Genomic DNA, 25,456 nt, shown 5'->3' with positions numbered 1-25,456 from the left:
GTCTGCCAGGCTGGGGTCCAGGCTAGGAGCTCGGCCTTTGGCCTGGGAACTGCCTGGGAGCCACGGATGTCCTTGATGTGCAGCTGGACACCTGAGCATGGGGAATACCCTTTGAGGTAGAGACCATTGAGGAGGATACAAGAAACTGGGGAACAATTTACCACCTGGAAAGGTGAAAGAGAGCCTGGGCATGAGAAGATTGGCCCAAGGAAGTGGGAACATGCATGAGAAATCAACAGTTGTTTAAAGAACATCAGGAGCATCAGCCCTCAGGGTACCAGCCACTCCTCCACAATACCGACATTTACAAAGTAATATGTAAACAAAATCATGCTCTCAAAATCTTTGAAATTCAGAGAAAGGGAAAATGGTCTTTCATTGCATTTTTTTCATTTGAGCTCTTATTTTCTTCAGCTTGTCTATGATGCAGTGTTACTTCTTGTGCTTCTTCCAAAGAGAATCCGCTCCATTGTAAGGGCTGTAACTGAATACTTTCATATCTGCCTTCCTCAGAGCATGCAGTAAAACTAGAACATGCATTATCTGTGACCAGTTGTAACATCTCTATTTCTGAGACAGCTTTTGACTTGAGCATCCATCCAAATATTTGCTGATTGAAGAGCCTTCGTGCATGACCTATGACTGATCAAGCATGAGCAATAATACATCAGATCAGCTTAATGCACTGAAAACAATGGTATGGTCTAAGAACAATGTTATAAGGGCATGGAGAAAGAAATGTTTTCTTTTGCTGCTGAAAATGAATTGTCTTCCAATAATGTCAGTATGAGAGTGAACAGAAGCTGAAAAGAAAGCAGAGAGAGCAGCAGTGAGTAAAGCTGCTATACAAAAAAAAGCTAAGCAAAAATTCTATTATACAAAAATTACATTATACCTTTATTACATTAAAATTACATTATAGTTCCATTATGTAAGTGATTATGATATACAAATTTTAAATATTATAAATAATATACATCCTATATATAAAATACATACTCAAGCAGATGATGGATTGTGTTATTCATCATCACTGAACTGTGTTTTGCCTTGGGTTGCCCTCACCAAATATGATCCAGATCATGACCTGTGGATTTACTTCCTGGCTTGACCTCAGACTTGCTGTATCACCAAGAACTTGCCTGATGATCCGAGCCCTTTGTTGAGCTTTGCTACCACCTCTGGTCTGCCATGGTCACCTTGCTTCAACACTGTGGGATCTGGGCCCTGGCTGATGATGCCCCTCCCCTTCCACCCTTGTTGCTATGCTCAGCTCCAATCTCCCCATGCTTTAAGGAGCTGCCACCCTCAGCTGTACCCTAACAAATGTCCCCAAAGCACAGTTGCCACTGTTGCTTTTCCAGGTGACTCTGTTCAGTTTACAGCAAAGCTTAAAATATTTATATTATATTTTTAAGGCCCTTTAAGAAGATGTGATATCAATTTCTTCTTTGTCTAATGTACTGTAGACTTTACTTACTGTGGTATATTTACATGTTTGGTTATGTATGTAGAATTTTTGGTGCTCTGTGACAAATTTACCCTGAGAATAGATCAAAATGACCAAAATCAGATTCAAAGTGACATCTGAATTCAGCTCCCCAGAAGATGCTCCTGTTAGTTATTTATATTCAAGCTAAACACAGGTTGAGATCCAAACTGGAAGCTACTACTGGCACCTGATCTCAAAGGACGTACATACAGACGTGCTTAGTAGTTCTTTTGGAGCTAAAACCAATTCATCCTAACTCTCAGACTGAGAACCCTTCTAGGAGACAGTACAATAGTAAGTCTCTTTCCTGAAATGTTTTTGCTTAGGCTTAATATATCAGCTCAATGGAGCTAGCTCAGCTCTTTAGCAGAGGTTATGTTGTGCAGACTTGAAATCCTAACTCTCCCCTTTTACCACGGGATGTACGTGTCAGATTAGTATGTCATCATGAAGATCTCTCTAGACAGATATCTTGAGGCATGTGTTTACCAAAGACAGTCACAGGGAGGACTTGTTTGCTGAGGTGTATGTTCTTTGCTAACAGATCTGCTGCAGAGATTTGTATGTGAATGACAACTTCCTGCATTGACGAGTAGCCACCGTAGATCCTCACAGAAATTAAAATTTTATTAATTTCTCCTAAAGAATGTAGACAGGTTTCATCTTGATGCAATTTCATCTTTCTTTAGGTTAAAAGTTAGATCTGTTAATGGTAAAAGATTTCCAAAACCTCCTGCAAGAAAGGGAAGTTAAATACTTAAACCAGAGACCAGAGCAAAACAAAATACAGATTAGCAGTGTCTTTAAGAATGACTGAAAGAATAGAGATCTTCTCAAGTTTTATTAGATCCAAAACAAACTCCAGAGAGTTTCTAAAAGAGAGAGAGAGAGAGAAGAAATTGATTCCATTATAGTCTGTGCCATTCCACTTTCCACAAGAGATTATGCTTCAAGTTTAATCAAGCTACCAAATTATGGTCCTATGGAAGTACCCAAATAAATGCATACCAAGTGGTCAATTTGTTATATACACATCCTTAGCCAAATTTGGCATTATTAAGGAAGTTACTCAAATGTAAATGCTTAAATATATCAAGAAGTTGGGATTTGGTTGTAAATTTTCCACATATGAATAAAATTTTATTCTTATTTTTTCCTAAAATATAGCTATGTGTGTGCATATATACAATAATGCAGCCACGTTCTTACAGTCAGATTCCAACATCTGTAGTCATTCCTACATCTGTGATACCAAGAACTATGTTTGCAGGATGGTACAAGTTGCTCAGTTCAGAACAGGAATATGAAACTGGAGGAAGTCTACTGGCAAGTGGCTGAAAAAGCTACTGTGTTCTTGGAAAATAAATTATGATACAGAAACATGACAACATAGCTATTACCTTTGAACAGGGGAGCAAAAGTTTGCCTACTCCCTGAATAGTGTGTGACTATAATGGAAACATTCAAGTTTGAGTCTGAAAGCTGTGGAAACACAAAGTCATCACAAAATAAATAAAGAAATGTAAATACACACATTCCCACACATGCAAGCAGAATGCAGAAAAATAATAATAATTAAAAAAAAATACAATAAACACTGAGTTGAGTTTATTTACTCGGTTTTGAATGAAAGCCAATGTCACAATTAAGAACAACATGGGCCTTAGATTGTTTTTCAAATAGGTGAGGTAGTCTTTTGGTTAAAATTAGAAGAGAAGTAGTGGTTCAAGACAATGTGTCTCAAGAAATGAGCCAGACTTTCAGAGTGCTTATGCCCCACTTAAATTTTACTTAAGCCTGAGGCCTTCATTAAGCCCTTAATTTTACAGGCTTTTCTGGAGGCTTCTAAACTTCTAAAGTGTTTGATCTAATAGTTATCCAGAGACATTTGGGTCAATAGCAGTTTTATGGATTTCAGCAAGCTTGCGGTCGTGTCCTTAATGAAAGCAATGTATTACCTAGGTACGTATGCACAATAGATATAAAATATATATATAATGCATGTATTTCTCTGGAACAAAGATATATATTATATACAGCTTTTCCCCGTCTACTAAACAAGATGCTTAAGTATGCCACATCCTTTTTTTTTCTTCCTTATTTTTTCTTCCCAATGTGCTAAGGCAACCTATTTCAGATATGAACAATCACATTTCTGCAAGTTAACTATTACACAGTGAGTTATTAACTTTAAACACCCTTCATTCCTGAAAGCTAAGTGGTAGAAACATTTTAAGTTGGGGCAACTCCTCTTACATAAGAGAGTCTTTCTGCCAAGTAATTACCTCAGTTGGTCTTTATGTTGTAGGTGAATGTTTGTACAGAGATTTCCACTCCTCATGAAACAAAGAGCTACTGGAGAGTTCACATGCCCAGTATATGGCACAAACAGGACCAAAGCAGTCTTGTGCTTGGTGAAACTGAAGAAAAACCTCTCCAAAAAAAGTACAGAGAAAAGGAAATCAGATGCTGAACTCTAATCCTGTCTCCTGTGGAGTCCTTCTCACTACTGCTGTTTCCAGCAAAACCAAAGATATCTTGACACCTTGCAGAAGCTTGGGAACACCTGGCTGGCTCTCAAGGGTAAGTCCAAACTTGTCTATGAGCTCATTAGAAAAGCACTAGTATATTTTTCCACCTGACTTTTCTTTTCAGTTTACCTAGAGAGGCTTTGGTCAGCGCACTTTCTGCTTCTCAGAAATTCCACCAAACAAATGCTGATATACTTGGCTTGAAACTTAAAGTGCCAAGTTAAGCAGCTGTCCTGATGGTCTTGTGCTCCCTTGAGTGCCTGAGGTTTCTATGACCTTGCAAAAAGAATAGAAAAGACGACATAAACACACACTCCTCTATTTTTCTTTTTTTCACTGGTTTGCTGGTCTGGGGACAGCATGTACTAGCTAACAAGTTCTGCCCTGTTCTATTGTTATCCTAAATTGGTACTCTTTGGTCAGACAATTAGATCAGGCAATTAGAGGGCTCTGTTGTCAGACTCTCTTTTAACATGTATTTAGATGATGGGCAGCCTAAAAAGATTAATGTGGGTGTCTAGCTAGATCCATACAATACAGTTTGGAATGACTCAGTCAAACTCACTTTCCCCCCCCCCCCCAGCCAGGAAAAAAAATAGGAAGGAGTAACGTGAGGGATTTGTCCCTCAGCTGTAGTCAGACTATTAAGAAGTGATGTCTATGAATGAACTTAGGGAAGTCTGAGAATTCTTACAGAAGAAAACTGATTTGGTCCAAAAAAAAAGAGGTGTGAGCAAATATCTTTCAGACTTTGTCTTGATTCCCACTCCCATTGGAGGAAGTGTGGATACATGGAATTGATTTAAAAAGGAAAAAAACGTGCCAGCATTTGCACAGAAATGCTATTTTTCATATACTTCAATATGAGGGGCCAAAATTCTGGCCCTTCTGTAGATTATGCAATGAAGTAACCTCCAAGGAAAGGGAAAACTGGCTGCTATGTGGATGTGGAAACATTCATTAATCACTGGATCAGTACTTTAAACATTTCCTGTTTATATCCAGAATGACACTTCTTTAAATGATACTGCCAGCTCCAATTTGGCATCGGTGTCTTATTTTGTAAAAACAAGCTGTTATCAAGTTTAACAGAAATAGAAATGTTTCCATGAAGAAAAGGATTGTGAATGGCCTTTGATTCAGACCATGCTTCAGAAAATAAAGTTTCTTCAGGAGCTGGAATCTGGTCACCTCAGAATGAAAAATTGAAAGGAATGTGCTTGAAAACAATAAGTTTGGAGTTGTCCTGTATTGCACACTTAATGAGAAAAAAAATATAAAATAATTATTATAGAGATTTCTACTTTACTGGCTCAGCTTATGGTAAATGAGCCTCTGATGGATGTGCTGTTAAACAGAAACTGCAGTTGTACTGCTCACACACCCAGAAACTTCCGTTCTGATTCTTGTTTGTCACTCACACTCTTTCAAAATTGCCATGATCAACAGTTCTCTCTTTTTTTTATTTTTTATTTTCCTCAGACTTAAATTTACCCCCTATTGTGGTCAGGACCCTAATAACAGAGAATTCTGCATATCTGAGGCCACTGCAAGAATGTATAGGCAGATTTTGCAGGGAGAGAGAGAGACAGAGAGAATGGGGGAAGGAAAAAAAAAAAAGACAAACCTTTCAATATTCCATTTCTACCTGTCATCTTCAGCGTGGCAAGGCCAGGCTTCTAAGACTGTATGTATAATACCAAATTCCTATGCTAGGAAACAAAGAAGAACTTTGGTTCTGAGTTTAAGTGGCGCAAAATAACTGTGCCAATTCTCTTAAACTCTTTTGCCCTCCAGAACGGGTTGGCTGAATCCAAATTACCAATTAGGACAGATTCCAAGGAGCATGCCTGGGAACTGTCTGTGGGAGCCCCACTTGGCCTCCACATGGTAATCACAAGTGTCATCCTGATACTGGTGTATCCATCTCCTCTTCCCCAGCTCGTACCTAGCCGGGGAAGGACCTACACAGTAAGATGCTGTGGTAGTAGCAAGTTACACATACCCTAACAAAGATGTGGCTTACATGGAAAAGGGAAAGGCCTTTTTGCCTTTTTTTAGAGAAGACAATGAAGAAACACACCCAGACTTCATATTTTTTCCCTTGTCTGTGTGTCTGAGCCACCAAATCAATGCATGAAAACACCATTCCCAAATCTCAAACTGTTTCCCTTGGAAAATGTGTGGGTGGCTAAATCACTGAACATGGTTCTTAAAATATTGTATGTACCAGAACACTATGCATGTTAATTTCTTATCTGTTTTACTGCTTCAGCACCTGAAAATAACAGGCTCTCATAGTATATAAACTGCTGGTGGAAATGTGAGTTTCTTGTCGTATTTTGTGTGAGCTGTAATTCTTAGGGTTGAGTTGCAAGGTAAAACCTATTTAGCAGCCTCAGCAGAAAAGTGTTCTGGATGCTTCAGTGTTTTGGCATTTCTAAATCAAGTCAGGAAAAAAAAAAAAAAAAGAGTTAAGAAGGCTGTAGTTTCATCCAAGCAAATTCAGTTCAGTCCAGAGAAACTGTTTGCAGGTCAGTGGGTCGTATCAAAGAATGCTATAGAATAACTTAATCTGGTGCTGTCTGTTAAGTGTTTATACGTTCAGGTCCCTGGCCAGCAGAGGAACTGTAAAACTTTGGCTTTCTGTTCAGGCTGTCCTGATGTATATTACCCACAACAAAGTATTCGTCCTTTTCCTATACAACACTGCCTTGTTCTGTGGCAGGGCCAGAAATGTAGGAATGTGGATCCCAGCCAAGTTGGTAGGGAGAGAATTCCCTCGACCTGGAGGACTCCAGCCCTCTCCACATCTGCATCTTTTGTTCAGCGTGTTGGGCCATTTGTAGTGCATGCTCCTCCATGCTGCCCGCAGCTGCTATTCCCCCTCCTGCATCTGCAGTTCCCACAGGCGGCCTGGGTGGCCACGCTGGGTTTGTGCATTGTGGGGTAGCCAGGATGTGGCTAATGAGAGGGCAAATGTGGGGAAGGCCAGGACTTGGCTATATGTGCATAATATCAAGTAAGTCAGTGTTCACAGGCTGGGAATACCACAGTGTCTGAGCTAAGGGAAGCTCTTTGTTTGCTTTTCCTTGCAGTAGTGACTGGGTTACTTAAGCCTAATAGAAGACTCTTTCTTTTATGCTCTGTGAGCCTGAGCCATCACAAATCAATTACAGAAAGCCTATAGGAGTTGTCCTCTCTAGCTCCTCCCAGGAAGGGCAGCTGAGAATGATTCCTGATGAATAAACTCCATAGTTCCCAAAGAGGGTTGTGTTCCATGAGCTCTAAGTGTTTCCTTCTGTTTCAAACTCACTCAGAAGGAGAGATGAGTTTCAGGTGAGGTAGTGGTGGTAGAAGAACAGACATTTTACACATCTTCATCAGTGGGAAGTTCCTGCCTGCCCTTCTCTTATTGTAGCCTTAGGAAATGTTCACACAGGGTCCTCCCTGAGGGTGAAGTCAGCTGCAGAGCAGCAGGGCTCTGGACTCTTGTTTGATACAGAGATGGAGTTTTACTTCAGAGTTCTCCTTGGAGGCTGAATGCAATAATTCCTGGGAAGTTTAGGGTTAAAGAAGTAAGTGTTTTTTTCTGTTATAAAGATAGGAATTACTTTGAATTTAGCCTGTGACTCTGGGTCCAGATGTTAAAACTGACCAAGGCCCACCTCTCATACCAAATTCAGTGTTAGTTTACAAAGGAACGAAGCTAATCAGCAAGGATTTAAATGACATCTTTTTCCAAAGTCTGTTTATATTATCTGCTTTAATCATACTTTCATTGGGCCAGAAAATAATAACATTGTAATAACATTGTGCCAGATAAGCCACTTTAAAAACAGGAAGAAATTGAAATTATAAACACTGAACTGGCAGAGAAGAAGACCACTAGAGATTGCCCAAATGGTGCCGCAGTGTCTGCAGACATTACAGGGAGACAATAGGAGACAATACAAGGGGTTAGAAATGGGATCTAGAGGGGAGGGTGTTTGTTCAGAGGATGAAGATCACAGCCTCTGAGATTTGTATTTGATGAGCCTTATTTTTAAAAGTATTTAAGCATCTAAGGAGCCAGGTTGGAGTCTGTGGGACTTCACACATAAGCTGGGAATCTAGGTGCTTTTGAGATCTTACTAGTCACCATTTTGCTGCTTTACATACTGTAAGAGTCTGGCTTTTTGAGCCTGATTTCTCAAAAGTGCTTGGCATTCACTGAGGGATGAAACAATGAAGCTTGAGGAGAGCCCCAGAGCCTGCAAGCATTGAGGAGCCTCCATATCGATGCACACTGGTGATATATGGATATTCTGTCCTCTGCTTCAGTGCTCCCACGACCCGTTACTTAAAATTCCTCAGACCATACATAGTCTTTGACCTCCGTGAGATTGCTCCAACAAGTAATGGTTTGTTGCCAGCTTTTTAATTATCCTTTCCACCCTGCAAGGGTGTTGTGATGCATAATTTGAGTTTGTAAATTGTTTTGGCAGGAAAGCACTTTGACAAGCAATATGTTGTGTGCTGCAGTGCTTGGTTTTAGTCCAAAGAGAGAAGAGCAGCAGAAAGGAGGTAGGGATTTTATTTTATCCTCTGCATTCCTGAATCCATTTAGCATGTAGCTAAAAGGGCCCAGAAATCTCCAGATGTTAGACAACCTGTGAATATGCTTAGCTGCTCTTTATGAAACTGTATTGGAATTTTTCTCATGCCATTAATTTCTGCAGGTCCAACACATGTAGTGTCCTGAGAACTGAGAGAGAAGGAACAGTAACGTTCAGACTGAATAATCCAGATTCAAGAGATGCTTCCAGTTATAAAGGGTGGAGAAGTCCTGACACCTTCACCTCTTTGGATATTTGCAATTGCAGTGAGTGGATTAGTTCACAAGGGATAGGAAAGGATGCTTAGTTCTTTGTACTGTATGATGGAGGAGATATGAAAGTTTGTGCAAGGGGAGTACTGTCCACAGCAAACAACCTCTGACTCTTTATGTAGTTATTAGCTAACTTCTTTAACTTAAAATTTTATCTTAGTTAAAGGGGAACCTTGGAAGTTTGGAGTTTGTACATTCTTGCATCATCTTAATGGGCTTAGGAGGAGATGTGTTTAAACTGTCTATGGAGCTCAGAGATCCAAGGACTGGCTGTTTCTTTTTTATTATTATTATTATTTATATATTTTTTTAATGGTAATTCAAACACTTGGTTCTTCTTTGGTTTTGTGCTTAACCACTCCCAACTATTACGTGCACAGAGATTGCTGCTGCCAGTAGTTGAATCTTCTGCTTATTTGCTATATGACAGAATGAAGGAGGACAAGGGCAAGAGAAGGAAGCCTGATTTATTGCCTTTCTTCTCAGCTTTGAAGAGCTCAGATGATTTGTAGCACAAATAAAGAGAAAACTGCTTTGGGAGAATGATCAGAGGGGAATGAGCTTGTACCTGGGGGCATACAGACATGCATGTTAGATTGGAACTTTATTACATTTTATATGTGTGCATATATATGTATATAAATACATGTGCACACACATAAAAGTAACAGTGTGACTGATAATGTCTGTGCAAGGAAAAGCAGGAATTCATAGCTATCATAGCTATCTACAATACAGATAGCCTGCAGATGAGCTAGTCACTCCACACTTCCTTGGAGTCGATGGTGAGAACCATTAGCAGAACACAATTGATCTTATCGTCTGAAATGAATCACATTTTTAAAAGCCTTTTCGTCTCTATTGCATATAGAGGAGCATAAAGCAACCTCTTGGTCTGCAGAGAGATGTTGCACAAGGTGTAACATGAAGTGAGATGAATCCCTCCTTTCCTGTATGAGCTCTCCAGTGTATTCCACATACATTTTACCATATTATATGTTGCTTATGAAGCTTTTTGTGTGCATGGCATGTTTTCTTGCCAAAAGCCAATCGGTAAACCTGATCTGAATCCAACTGAAGATTATAACAGATTTCTCGATAAGACAACCCCAGTACGTACTGCAGAGGGTAACAATTTCTCAAATGCAGTGTTCAGTCTAAGAGATCTTTATTTTTTGAAGCTTCTTTATAGAATTAAGTTAGTTTATTGATCCAGATTATAAAATGATCCCACAGATATTACTCTTAGCACAACTTAGAGAGCTCTTACCCGTAATATGGGGCAAGGGACAGAAATCTCTTAAACCAATATTTCTGCTTTAATTTATGTTTGGAGAGAAAGTGTAAAGTACTGGTCTAGCACACAGTTGTTGCATGCTGAATGATTTACTTCTTTTTTTCTTTTTCTTTTTTTTTTTTTAAAAAAAAGTAGAGTAGATACATTCTATCCAGGTGTATATTCTCCAGGAGGAGGTAAACTCTGTAATGTAAATGTGCACATATCAGTACCATAGGCACTGACTAAAGTTGTTATATGACATAAGGCATGTCTCTGAACTGCTTAGGAGAGTTTAGGTTCAAATTATACAGGAAAACATCAGATGACACCAGCCTGGTTAAAAGTCTTTTGCCTATTTGTACACAGAGATAGGGGCATGGCTGAAACTCAGGGGTTATCTGAGGTACTCAGATCCACTCTACCGTCATGATGTCAGCATCAAACATCAGATGCTGAGGTGCCCATGTCAGAAGTCTAGCTGTCTTAACTCCCTGTGTAGTTAGTGGAGAGAGAGAGGGGTACCCTCTGAAATCAGTTCAGATTCAGATTTAAACTGCCTGTCTATAGATGCCTCTCTCAGCTGACTGTAGAAGGATCCTGTAGTGACTAAGCACTGAGTGTAGGTGCTCTGGCTAAATGGATCAATGCAGGTGCTATTGCTCTTGGCCCCTTGGTAGTCACTGTATGGCATTCGTAAGGCCCGTAGGAAGTCCAGAATCAGATCTGCATTTGGTAAGCATGTTTTTCCTTAGTTACTGTAGCACGGATTTATCAGTCAGCAGCATTTTTCTATGTTTGCTCTTAATCTAAGGATCTCTTTCCTGAGAGTGCTGACAGAGAGTACGTGGATAGATTTCCAGGCTGCACTACCTAGAGAGAGCAGTGCTTACAATCAGTTCATTAACTCCACTTGCATTAGGTACTTACACAGCGGATGTTTACTTGCTGTCTTGGCCGTAGTTGTAATGGTAAGTGGTTGCTAGGAGGCAGGAATGGATTAATTCTAAACAGAAAGGCAAGAGAAGAATCAGCTTTTGAAAGGGAAAATTTGTGTCCCCTTAAAAAGATCAGAATGACATGTAAGTACTTTGTCCTCTAGGAAAAAAAAAAAAAAAAAAAAAAGGCAAAATAAAACAGGACAGAACAAAAAAAAAACATATAAAACATGACATCCAGATAACCACCCCCAAACCTGGTGGAATGGTGGAATTGCTAGGGAAAATATGAAGATGTAACACAGAGAATATATCAAATCTGCAGGGTCCTGCTTTCATGCTTTCAGCTCAAAAAAAAAAAAAAAAAAAAAAGCTCAGTGCTGTCTTGGCTGAAGTTGCAAAGAACAAATAGAGGTTCTGTCACATCTACTAGTCTGATTTTTGAGTCTGGTGATGTGTTGGCAGCATCTGATGCATTGGACCTAAGAACATATTTTTCTCTTTTGATAAATTCTGTAAATGGTTTCATACAAAAGGGTATGATATCCTATTTGGAAACAAACAGTATGTTTTCTTTGTTCATTCTGGAGGTTGTGTAAGGAAGACCTAGAATGAGAAAGTTGAGGAAGTTTCTGCTAAATAGTCTTTTTCGATTTTTTAAAGTGAGAATATTCTCAGAAGTATTTTTTTTTTCTGTTGTTTGCTTGCTTGCTTTGTTTGGTTTGTGGATGGTTACATGGTTGTTTTTTGAAGGCGTTCTGTAGTGCTGGAGAGTGCACTGCTCCACCAGGGAATAGGAAGGCACTGTAACAACACTGATGGAATGAATTCAAAGACAGAGTTCTACAAATCTTACCTCTTCCAGCACATTTGTGAAGGGAAACAGAATTTCACTGAGACAATTGGGTGCTCTTTGCTGTTACTGAAAATGAAAAGAAGCTGTTGCTGGTAGTATCTATAGTTTATGGGTCCCCTAGTATGAGATCATAGAATCATAGAATCACTTAGGTTAGAAAAGACCTTTAAGATCATTAAATCCTATGGAGGTAAAGGAGAGGTCAAGAGACGGGCCACTAAAATGTTTAAAAGACTAGAGCATCTCTCCATGAGGAGGGGCTGAGAGATCTGAGACTCTTCAGCCTGAAAGAGAAGGCTTAGGACAGACCTCATCAATGTTTATAAATACTTGAGCAACAGCCTCTTTCCAGTGATGCTCAGCAACAGAATAAGAGGCAGTGGGCACAAACTAAAACACAGGAGGCTCTGTCTGAACACCAGGAGACACTTCTTTACTATGTGGGTGACAGGAAGAGGTTGCCCATGGAGGTGGTGGGTTCTCCCTCCTTGGAGATATTCAAAAGCCTTCTGGACACGGTCTGGGACAAATGGTTCTAATTAGTCCTGCTTCAGAGGAGATGCTGGACAAGATGCCCTCCAGAGTTCCCTTCTAACACCAGCTAATCTGTGATTCTGTGTATGTGGGCCTGGAGAGCAGCTGTGGATATGTGGTTGTCACAGCTCAAGTGAAAGAAGCTGTTCTTGTACACATGACAAGAGATCAGTGGGGAAGATATCACTTTCAGCTTATTCTTCTATGAATTTTGGGGTAATTAACACACAGGCTAGCACTAATCCTTGCAAGACTTGGGTCTGTGGAACAAACCAATCCATGTTCCTCCTAGGCAGGGGGAATAGCAGAGAAAAAAAATGTTTCATTGTTACTGGTATTTGTTTGCACAACCATGAGCCAGCTTCTTTTGGCTTCTTTTCAGCTACCAGCAATCAGCCCAGGCTGCCAGTAACCTGGTTTGGGTTCAGCTGATCTTTTGTTTACTTGTTACTTTAAGTGCCATAGACACAGAAGGTTAAAAAAGCAAAGGAGAAAAAATTAATAGCAAGGATGAGTAAGAGTCAAGATCATTAGATTTTATTTCATGTGTGAGGTGTTTGTAACACAGCACGTTTGGTAAACACCTGGCCTAGCTTCCCCTACTGTGTCATGCTTGAGAGAAGTCCTTCCTCAAAAGAGGTAGCCCATGATCCAGGACACATAGCAGTAATGAGTCCTGATGTTTTTCATGAGTGACCTTAGATTCTTTCCAGACTTCCTTCCTTGCAAATTCACCAGATAAATAGTAGGCCATAATTCTGCCTATTTGATAGGAAAAATAGGATACATTTTCAAATAAGCTGATATTGCACTTGTTTAGACTCAGCAGGAGAAGAGAGTTCCTGTGAAAATAATTTAGGGCATGACACTAAGAGGGCATGACAATCTTATTATCAGAAGTAGAGTAAATGTTGTAGAACATCTTAGGTAGTTAAAAGAAGGTCTTGGTGATCCCTAAGAGATGGAGTTGTATATGGCTGAAGTAACTCTGCAGGCTGACACAACTCTGCTTTTACATTCATCTGCTCTCAGCAGTTGCAGGTTTTGTTCTCCTGGATCACATCTGCAGCCTTTGCAACAGCAGGAGCTCTTCAGCATGATACACATGCCACATCCGAAGATGTATTCCAAGACCTTCCCAGTCAGTTGTGGCAGGGTTCCCTAATACAGAAAGTCTCTTTGAAGAGTGGGCAGAAGAGGTAAATGTTACTTGGGCCTCTGTTTTTAAAGCTAATTCTTTTTTATATACCTAATATGGCAATTCTGGTCTCTGTGTAGGAACTGAGAACAGAAAAGTTACTAAGGTTTGTGGAGGATAAATGTTTCCTGTTGGTATTTTAAAGAATACAGTAGAAGCCTTAAAATAAAATACCAGCCCAAGAAGTTCTTTAAATAGCACAGGGAATATGATGAGCTCTGAGTCCACCAGAAACAACACAGGAAGAGGAAAGCCAGGGAACAGACTGTTGGTAGCAGGAATGATGGTGGGACAAGTTATTTCTCCAAATATCAACACACGTTTGACCCTGATATAAGTAGACTCTCACTAATAAAGAGGAGAGTCTACCATGATGGATTATACTCTTCTAATTATGGAGCCCTTCCTATGATAACAGACAGACACCGCATGTTCGCCTAGGTTTTGATGTCTTGCTGCATGTGTAGATTTAATAGTAAGCTTCCAGAGAAATAAGCAGAAAGCAGAATGGTGCCTTGTAGAAAGGAACAATGCAGGAAAATTTTGTCTTGCTCTCTTACTTGAACACATTGCTCCACTAACAAAAACAGAACAAAACAAACGAACAAAAAAGTGATTCTGGCTACTTTTTATAGAAATTTTGGCTTATAAACTCAGCATTGAGCTTCAACACCATTTATATGCTGGACAGAAACTACTCTTGCTATCAGAGATTATAGTTCAGTCCTACAACTACAGCAGTATTCAACATTATAGGGAAAAAAAACCTCAATCTTGTCACTGATACATTGTTGCTGTTAAAAACACTGCAGAGTCCAGCTCCCTCCCCTTTGTCTGTTGATCTTTATGGGTGTTGCCTCACAGAATTAGTTGATAATCTCATTATAGTTAATCCTGTTTTCTCCTTTTACAAAACAATCTTGTTGTGACTGACTGAGCTTCCTTTTCTTCCTATTTCTCTTTTTCCTTAGTTATTTCAGAGATGTTCTCTAGAAAACATGAACTCCGGGTGAATGCATATCCTGTTTAGTGGCTACAACTCCAGACTCATCAATCTCATCTACTGTCCCTATCAATAATTATTTTCTTTGAGCCAAACAACGTACAAATATAATCTGTAGCTCCTTTATGTTCAATTCACCAGTGTGCATAATTGCTCTATTTTGAAGCAATTAAGACTTCTCAAATGACATTTGGGGTTTACATTATCTTTTATACCTTTAAAAAGTGGTCTCTTTGACGAGGTTTCTTTACCAGTGCAAAATACAGATGGCTTATAAAATTGCAATTGCCTACAAACATTTTTGGCCCTTAGATACAAAGGTGCTTAATAAAGTAGATTCACTTAATCCAAGACGTTTCTAAAGCATAACTAATCATGAATACATTTGTGCTCACCAGCAGCTGTTAGTGAGCTTTTCTAAAAGTATGTAAATGTTGTTTTGGTGTGTACAACAATTAGAAGTATGCACACAGTAAACATAACTCTAAACAGCAATTTAGGAAGGTGATAATCACATTGCATCTACCTGTTTATTCTGCCAAATGCTAACTATATTCAACAATAGTATACTTGAATTGGAATTGGAGAGGATTTGCACAGACATGCTTTTTGTTTTTTGTTTTCCTTATTTAGTGCTTGTGAAAAGTGCTAAAGAAACCAAAGCTTTTATTTTTATTTATATGACATGGACAGTGAATAATCCCATTTCCTGAGTTTGTTTAATCAGCTAATCCTATTTGGGAATAACGACTTTCAAAAGTAGAGAAGACACTTCAGTACACCCTACTTACCACAGGACGTTTGGGAGGTAAAGAAAGCTCAGAAATTTACTACTGATTACTTTTATGTAGTTATAAAAACTATAATGTAGTTAGTTATACTGTAATTCTTCATTATTAGTTGTGCTAGAATTTCTGCACTAAATGAGGCAAGGATAGTAGGAGAAAGCAGTGTCTCATTTTGTTTCAGCCTGGAAAGAACAGATAAGCATTTTGGGCATGTACCAAGATTAGTTCCACTCAAAAATCTTGCCTTTAAACTTTTGGACCAAAAAGTATGCAACAAGGATATTTACAACCTCAATACTAAATATGGCTTATTTATATTGTACATGACAAAACAATTTCAGCATAGTTACACAAGCTGTCATTTCATTATTAAAGAGTATCTCAGGACTGCCTGCCCAGAACTGCCACGTAAAGCAATGAGTGTTGTTCATTCCTTACGATTATTTTGCATTCAGCAACACCTTGGTCTGAATCCACCAAGCAGACTATTCTTGCCAGGAACATTTTTCACTCTAAATAGGAAAGATCATCTGATTGTGGCAATGAAGAAGTACTGTGATTCTTACCAGGGAGGGAATGGGGAGGGAAAAGGTGTGAGCACAGACCCTAAGGACAATTAAGCACCTATATGCTGGTGCCCACATATCATGTGGCAACATTGGCAACATACCATGTTAACAATAAGAACTTCTACAACAGAGTCACTTACCGTGTAGCTGTAAAGCTGCTTAAAATCTTTCAATGTCTGACTTGTGCCTATAAACTTTTGGCTTCTGATGTTTCTGCCATTAGAGGCATTAGACTTCTGCACTAGGCTTCAACTCAGAACTCAGACAGAAATAGGTGGTCCATGTATATGGAGGAGCAGTGTTTAACTCCTTACTCCAAATTAATTAAAGAGGAAAGAATTTAAACTGGATCCTGTCATCTCCTAGCTGAACACTCCAGTCACTGCGTTCTGACATGTTCCACATAGATATGTTTCAAACTTTTCTGTTCAAGTTTTTCTTCTTCTCTTAAAACACAGAAATACTGCTTGAAGCAGGGATAGTAATCCCTGTGCTCCTAAATGCTGTCTTCAGAATCAATAGACAGAAGGAGGATGCCCAAGGAAGTCACCAGCCCTGGAAATATCTAAAAAACATGTAGGTGTGGTGCTTAGGGACAAGATTTAGTGTTAGACTTGGCAGTGTTAGGTTAGACTTGGTGATCTTGGAGGTCTTTTCCAATGTAAGTGATTCTAGGATTGTAGGAAGCAGTTTTCTTTTTCTTGCCCAAAGACTATTTCAGTAATTCATATGGAGAGGGTTAACTTCTACAGGAGAAACAGAAAAAAATATATAAATAAAAATATTACCCCACTTGACAATAGAGCACACATAGAAAAATCTGTTCAAACCAGAGGAGGTCCTAGGTCACAGTCTTGGTACTTTGATTAACAAGTTATTAAGTTACCAAGGTTTTTCATGAGAACAGATGATCTGGCCACAAATGTGTCCAGAGAAGATATTGATAAGCAGAAACAGGAGGTACACATACACAGACCCCCTTGCATGTGACACAAAACATGTTTCCCAGTAAGTGGTACTGGTGTCAGGGTCAGGGGGGCTATGACAAACCCGGTAAATACACATCCTCCTGTCATTTCCTCTCGGTCAGCTCTAAGCCCTCCTGGATCAGTGTGCTGGCTTCTAGGATGCCTGTTGTTTGGTCTGACATAGACAAAAGATGTTGTGTGAAGCACTTGGGTGTTTAGGCAAAGCCTGTTATTTCTCTCTAGGTGAAGAAAGACTCACACATTATCAATGCTGAGTGTTGTAGTATTCACCCTCAGTGATGTTCCCAAAGATTTACAGCTGTGGAAACATTAAAACTGAGACCAGCCCATGTAATTTCCATGCTAACACCTTTCTCTCTACAAGATCTTTTTCTCCCTACTAATCTGTTGTCTTGCTGAAATGATTTGTATATAGGGGGCAGATTTGTATTCAAGTATCTTGTGGTGGTATTAATGTATAATAATTTACAATAAGAATCCATTAGAATTGCATCTATTAAAATGGCATAGGAAGAGTCCCAAGTACTTATCCATTTCAGAATTTTCTTCATTTTCACTAGTGTCTCTCCTTTATAATCTGAGAGCTTTTGTAGTGCACAATGCTAGCAGAGCATATTCCCTGGCTACTTCATGATGTTGGCACACAAGGTAAAGGTCTTTCCAGATAAATCCTCTTCCTTCTGCTGCCCTCTTCCTAATGCTGGCCTGTTTTCCTCATCTCTGTTTACTTTTACCTGTAAGAGTCATACTAAACTCTGCACTGTTGGGCAGCCTTGGGATAGAGCTGAGGAAACACTGGACTGTTCTTTCCCACTCAGCCCTAGGAAATAAATTCTTTGAGATGCTCTTTGTGTGCAATTTTGGAGTATAACTTGATCCAGGGCTCCATAGGAAGACTTTGTAGAATCTTCCATATCCCACTAACCTGTTAGCAGTTTTGAGATAATGATGCAACAGAGCATTTCAGAATGGACCTGTTTTAACTCTTTTATCAAATCCATCTTTGTTCAACAAAGAGACTGAATAGAAATTCAGTTTAAAATTTGCTCATATAATTTGCTCAATCAGTACCTTAAATAAGGCCTTCTTTTTCTTCACAGTGCTCTATTTCCTACTTTGTAGATGCAAAGCTGGCATCTTGACAGCAGGAAAGCATGAACTTGATGCCATGCCCTGAGATTACAAACAATGGAACTGGAGAAAGCAACATTCTGAAGAGAAATTCCAAGTCACTGTTTCCTCATAAGGGTTAAATTAGACCTATAGCAGCAATACCACCCTGAGACATGCATAGGCAGACACGGACAGATACATAGAGCATTCATGCTCATTTCACTTAAAATAATGCATAGGTTTTTTGGTGGTGGTGGTTTTGTTGTTTTTGTTTTTTTGCTTTACAGGAATTCTCACAGACTTCGAGACGCGACATTGATGAGAGCATGCTGTCTGTTGCCTAAACAATTTCAATTGATTTTATTAAGAAAAAGAAATCTTGGAATAGCATCTGCTTTAAAAGACAATATCTCTCTTTCTTATTCTGACATAATAAGTGCTGACAGAAAAGAGCACCAAATGCATCTTCTGTGAGACGTCTCAAGTATCTGACAACTGCATTCAGTGCTGCATCTGGGCTGGAATTTTCAAGAGTGCAAAGGCGCAGGTAGTCAAATTCCAAGAGAGTTGGGGACTTTGTTCTGGAGGTGTTTTGAAGCTTAGACTTACTCCTTGCTCCAAGAAATATTCTTTGCTGCATGGTAAGCCTCACTGAACAAACAAGTAATGTTGTCACCCAGGCCAAGAGTACTCCAAAGTATAGTGGATCAAATACAGGATGACATGCACAAGATAGCCTTGCTAAATAAGTTTATGAAATCCTTGCTCGTTTACTCAAAGAAGACAATCAACAAATGGTTTAATGGAAACAAACCCTATGGTGAGTGGTATCATGGCCATGGAAAGAGACGTATCAGTCCCAGGTGGTCTGAAAGGCCAAGTCAAATGGATGGAAAGATGCCCAAAGCTATTTTTGCTTCTTAGGAAGAAGTGTCACTGGTTCTTTTAGTAGCAAGAAGGCTGCAAGAACGTCAAGGATGAGGCTTACTGTCTTTGAAGCTAACAATGAGCAAACTGGCTATATGTCAACCTATTGGGACAACTAGTATATTAGGAATGAATGTATGTGCTCCCAGCAAAGGAATATCTAACATCATAAAAGATAAATGCTGTGCTGATTGTGATATAGTCTTCAAGAATTTTGCAAGGTGTGATATCAAAGTAGTGGTAGATGGCTGTAGTGGCAAAGTAGAAAAGGAAGATGTGGAAGACAGTGGAAGGGATGTCTATGTCTATGACATAACTATTAACGATGACATGAGATTAATTAATTTTGTAGCAGTTAAGGACACAGTTGAATAGCATGGAAACTTTCTTTAAAATGTTATTAGGCGTATATGTCTATCTACAGAGGAGGTTTCTAGTAATCAAATTATATATTTTGTCTCAGGGCAAAAACTGGAAGCCTAAGAATCGATCATGGAATGACACACAAACGTGATAAGAAAATTCAGTAGACCAGTTATAGATAAAACACAACATGCCGGAGGTATATGAAAAACAGGCAGGAAAAGGTAGCAGTTAAAAATAGACTTCAGAAGAAATCATGGCAGACTGAATCAAAGAAGATAATTCAGAAGAATTCCAAGTATGAGAAACAAAGGATTGTTTAACAGCGCATGGGAAAGTAATTGGAAACTGACATGCAAAGTGAGAATGCAACTTCCAAGCTGGTCTCATGCTAAGTGTGATAAAACCAAAAAAGGACCTGAAGTACTTAGGTCCAGTAGGACTATGCAGAGTAAAATGCATATAACATAGGAGTAATTTATGAGAGCTACAACACACATGGAGAAAAGAAGATCAATTCAGAGTGTGAAAAAGGACAATGCAAGAATGCAGTTCTGGACAGACGGAAGGAGTTCTTTAATGACTTTCTTAGTACAGATAGCTTCGCTGCTTCTAGAAGAGAAAAGTTTAAGAGGTTTAAGAGGTAGTTGGAATTCTTGGAAACAACAAGGAAAAAGGTTGGAAATGTTAGAACTGAATTACTGAAATCAGAGATGATGGAAAAGACTTTGTGGGATCATGGGATAAGATAGCTTAAAGACTATTTAAAATGACTTTGTTGGATTGAAAATAGTTTCTCCAGCATTTTTTATAAAGTGTTGGAATAGATTTTAAAAAGGATCACAAAACTTCCTGCACAGTACAGTTTATTAATTCCTGTTTGTGACATTTTATACACCCATCCGTTACACAAAGGAGATAACAAATGAATAGCAATGTGGTTTCTGGAAAATAAGAGTGGGAGTAGACAGAAAGATTGACTCCTTCTTGTCTCCTTAAGGTGTCCTGGGAGTCATGGTACAATTATAAAATTTGCAAGAGGGACTGAAATTAGATGATTGTCAGAAGTCCTTCTGATGTTATTAGTGGATTTAGTGACTGCAAAAGAAAGACAAGTTCTTTCACTGCTGTTTGATGCTGGGCAATCAAAAACAAGTGAAATAGAAACAGTAAATTGAAATGGTGTTTTTAATACACATGATCATCTATGCAAAAATACGCCATAAAAGGAGTTTGGGGCAAATTGAAAGAATCCATGAATAATTATGATCTTTAAAACCATTAAAGAAGGAAGGAAGCAAGTATGTGGGAATTAAATGGACCACCAGCAGAGACTCATGCTCTGCAGGCATAGCCACATGCAATCAAAACCAGCCCTATAACAGGCAAGTACATTGCGATTATGGTCTGCCAAATGGTGAGCAAGCCAAATTGTAAGCCATATCACCATTTACATTGCTCTTGAGTTTATTCATCTAGATCTTAAAATAAACAGAAATTGAGTCTCATATTCTAAGAAGTTCTACTTTGGTTTGAACGTAAGTGTAAATAAATTCCTTGAGTCCAAAAAGATGTGGGGAAAGTTCAGCTGTTGATGATACAAGTGTGTTTGAGGTGAATGTGAGATGGATTTTAGGTGCTCATAATGCAGTGTACCGCTGCTCTGGCCACAATATTGGAAGTATTAAGAAAAAAAAAATAGTTTATTGCTCATTTGAAACATGCTGCAGAAGCTGCACAAGGAGCTAATCTGCCCAGAATTATCAAGCAGGCTTGGATTTCAGGAGAGACTTAATTGCTATTATGAACAAAATATCTTTCCCACTTATTTTCTGGAGACTACATCTTATTGTCTAAGTATTTGCAAATGCACATATTGCTGCCCTGAAATACACTGCAGTGAATTCCTTCAGTCTACTTTATTTAAAACATTGTCCCTGGAGCTGAATAATACCTTTGTAGCAATTTGAGCTATTACAGAAGTGCACATTGGAAATTGTAGTAATCCTAATACAAAAAGGCAACAAAGACACATTCCTAAATCATGTCAAACAGCTGTTGTTTTGCTGTTGTTGTTTGTTTGTTTGTTTGTTTTGTGGTTTTGTTTGTTTTCCCTTGAAGATCACGTTTAAGTTTTGGATGTTCATGCTTGAGTGTTCTTCTTGATGTATCTAATGCAGGCATATGTAAGCTGTCCACTCAGGTGCTGTTAACCACAGTTGATGATGTATTTTTGTAGGACCATGAAGAAAGCATTACCTCTGGACTTAGAAATCTACAGTAGGGTTTTTCTTTCCTCTAAGTGATTGTATAACAGAATTATTTTTAACTAGTAGTTTGTCTTCTATCTACAATTGAAAATAGAAATAAAAAATATACTAGGGATTTCTGGGAAGTCCGTGGCACAGAGAACAGAAATTATTTTACAAATATCTTCCAGATTTGAAGACAGAGTACAGCAAATGAGACCAAACAAGCTGACCTGAATTTGAAGCTAAATCTATATTTTAAGAATACCAAAACAACCAGGGGTGAGTCACTGGGTAGGCAAAAGTAACCACAACGTTTGTGCACAGTCTATACAGTGAGCTTGACATGGTTTCCAAAACCTTTAATTTCTGTTGGTTTAGAGGAACTAAACACAACCTTTAAACAAAATGCTGTGCTTTTACAAAGTCTGTGCTTTGCAGAAATGAGAAATATACTGAAAGCATTAACCCTTCAGTGCTGTAATCACAACAAAGGTTGAGCATCTGTGAGACATCATCTAGACTGTTATCTTGAATAAATCACTAAAATTTGTGCAAATTTTCTCACCTAATGAGAATATATAATACCAACATTGCAGGTACTTATTAAAATGAATGAATCCATGTCAGTAAACAAAAATTTCTGGCATCAAAATGCAAGCAGCTTATCCAAAGCTCACTGAATTCAAAGGGAGCTTTTCCGTGAAAGGGATTTGAATAAGTCCTTTAGTAGTAACACTTAATCCTGAAGAGAACTGCTGCTATTCTTAAAGATGTATTCTATCAGTATCAATGTGATATCTGTTCAAAGGTATTTATTGCCTTCTGTGGAAGCACAATGGTGAGAAAGCTATCATGCCCCTCCCCCCCCCCCCCCCCCCCATCCCAACATATTTTCTGCACTACTTTGTGTAAAATTAAGAAAACAAGAAACCTAGCATACTACTCCCCTAAAATAAATAAATAAATAATATTTATTTTAAGAAGGTTTTGCTAAACATGGGATCATAAGAACAGAAGTTTGGGATGATTACAGCAATGAAAATTAATAAAGTGTCATAAAACTATCTGGTTCCCTAAAACATCAAATGAAATTCTCACCTATTTGCTTGAGCTGTAAGTGCGCTATCCTGTTTCTTCACAAGGAGTGTGAAAATCTTTCACAGTTGTTACTTCATTAGTGGAAAATTTGTGTACTCTTTCCTCATCAACTAAGCAAGAACTGGAACTTTTCAGCATTTTTTCATGGGAATATTCAGAACTTTTTCAGTATATTTTCAATGCCATGGGTGTATCTTTTAAGAGCACTTATAACTTCATCTTTCTCTTGTGTGTGTTGAACTAGAAATAGTTCCCCAGAGTTTCCTATGCGTTTTGCTCACGGAAACTGCATACACCAGGCAGGTGATTCTGTAAACAGTGTAACAGGACAATAGTGGGTTTTTCACCCTTTCTGTGAAGAACGAGTAAAGAAAGAATTCAAGTCTCATCTAGCAGGAAAAAAAAAAAAAAAAGAGTAAGAGCCTGAATCCTTAATGCAGTAATTGAGGCACTTTCATGGACTAATGGAAACCTGGGTTCTGGTCCTGCTTAAAGGGCTATTTATGTAAGACAGTAACTGGATTCAGTGCATAAACAGTCCTTAGAGCAGGGGCTAGAATTCAGATCTCCCCTTCTCTTGGCAAATATCCAATTTAACACATTTGAATGCCATTCTCATTATCTTTCCCTATTTTAATAGGAATCCAGACATATCTATGACATTCTTATTTTGCATTGGCTATCTTTAGGCATCTTTTGCAATGAGAACACTGACCTAAGGCAATTCCCTCCGCTTGGAGCTCAGAGACTCGGTTACAAGAGCCAAAAGCTCAAGGGCGAGGCAATGTCTGACTTTGAAACATCTAAGAAAGCAGCAGATATTGGAAACCAGGCTTTCAAAAAATAAAAATAAAAATAAAAAGGTTCAAAGCCTCTCCTAGCCTCAGGTTTGTTTATCTCAATAGGCATATGAAAATAGCTCACAGCATCTGGCACAAAGTAATTTCCTGCAAGTTAATATTCAGAACTGTAAATCTGCATTTGAGTAATGTTACTACATGCATAGCAGTCTTGCTTATAAAGGTAAAAGTACTGTTTATTAAGGATAAGGCAGACAAAAAACGACACAGATGCTGTTTAGAGTAGAGGAGAAAATATGCTGACATAGGTCATTATTTGGCTACTATCTATGTAATACGGGAGCCAAAAATATTGAAAACAGATTATTTCTTACTGTGTATATTGAGGAAGAAAAGGTTACCCAAGGTTTTCTATGCATTTGGCTCAAGGATGCTGCAATATGAGAACATGTGATTTGTTAGGGAAATCCTATGTGACTCTTCTACAGCAGCTAACCAAGTAAACAAGAAGTGAACTGGAACTTTCTGTACAAGGACTTTTTACTGGAACCATTCGGAAGCTTATGAATATACTCACGATTCATTGGGAGGCTCCCTTTCTGTTAGATCTGCTGGTGCAGGCATCATGTCTCAAAGAAATGAACTTTGAACAACTTAAGGTTTTGGACCTAGAAAAAGGTATTCATCCCTTCACAGTTTCAGTCCTTTTCACGTCCTCATAGTGATTTCTGTGTGAGTTGATTTTTACAAAATACAAAGAAACAGCATAAACATCATTTAAAAAAAAACTTTGACCATAGCCATCTTGCTAATAAACTTCACGTATGGTATGAGCATCTTTATAAGGTCACAGCTGAAATTATTGCATATCTCTGCATGTGGCTTTTCAGACATTCAAGCTGGCATCTGTCTGTGTCATTAAGTCTAAAATGATTCAAAACTTCCTATCTTATTCTGACCCCTCATTTATGAAAACCACCAGTGTAATTCTTTTCTTGACTCCAATGGAAAGCATATGGGAATCACTGGTTGCTGAAAGCCCAAGTCTGTGATGGTCCAGCTATGCTTCTCAAGAGAAGTCAATGGTAAAGAGTTGTTAAAAACTGTCAAACAGAAGACATAAAGAATAATGATATTTGTTTAAAAGTTTTAACTAACTAAAGCATCTCATCTCACTCTTTTAAAGGATTTTAGTCCTTATTCTGCACTGACATTTCCAGAGGCACATTCATGTCTGCACAGTTTCTGCAATAGAACTTGGAGTTATGTTCTATAAATTATTTAAAAGCATACTTCCCTTAACTGAGCATGAACATGCTTCTATCCAGAAGCTGGTGAGAAGGACAGTTGGATGTATTTGCCCCTCCTGTATTCCCAGCTGTTTCTTGTCACTCAGTTTCCTTTGTGCAAACTTTCCACATTATTTCAGAGGGAGTAAGTATCTCAACTCAGAGCTATTGGCTTGTTGTGCTTGCATTTCCAACAAATAAAAATAAGAATGGTGGGTGCCCATCACCTTTAAAATTAAGCTCCTTGTCTTTACACTGAGTGTATCTATTGTGTTAGTACCAACACCACAGCAATACTTTATGCCAAAACTGGGGAGCCATTGAGTTTCCAAAGCCCTGTCCATTGTCCTCAAAATAATCCTGCACCTTGTCCCCTTAAGCATTACATTCTCATACTTTCCATTAGCTTCCAATATAGAAATCACCTGTGGAAATTATTTCACATAAAATTGAAACATCAGTTTGCACATTGAGCAACAGTATTCAGCAGTTATACTTTGTACCTTGGATAGGGGATCTAGGATATTTCTATGATACATGTATCCTATCATTTTGGATAGTCTTATATGA

General features: G+C 38.6%; 2 long non-coding RNA genes across 2 annotated transcripts; one reads left to right on the top strand and one right to left on the bottom strand.

The window, feature by feature from the left end:
- Positions 1–444: 444 nt before the first annotated feature.
- Positions 445–18,222, bottom strand: LOC140000811 (uncharacterized). The gene is made up of 3 exons (XR_011806041.1): positions 18,116–18,222; positions 11,100–11,175; positions 445–803 (listed from the first exon to the last, which is right to left on the bottom strand). It is a non-coding gene; the product is annotated as an uncharacterized lncRNA (long non-coding RNA).
- Positions 7,067–24,549, top strand: LOC119714346 (uncharacterized). The gene is made up of 3 exons (XR_005261454.2): positions 7,067–7,601; positions 8,511–8,589; positions 8,745–24,549. It is a non-coding gene; the product is annotated as an uncharacterized lncRNA (long non-coding RNA).
- Positions 24,550–25,456: the final 907 nt, after the last annotated feature.

The sequence above is a fragment of the Anas platyrhynchos genome, chromosome Z, assembly GCF_047663525.1.
Source record: "Anas platyrhynchos isolate ZD024472 breed Pekin duck chromosome Z, IASCAAS_PekinDuck_T2T, whole genome shotgun sequence".
Taxonomy (NCBI): domain Eukaryota; kingdom Metazoa; phylum Chordata; class Aves; order Anseriformes; family Anatidae; genus Anas; species Anas platyrhynchos.
This window is presented reverse-complemented; position numbering and strand designations above follow the sequence as displayed.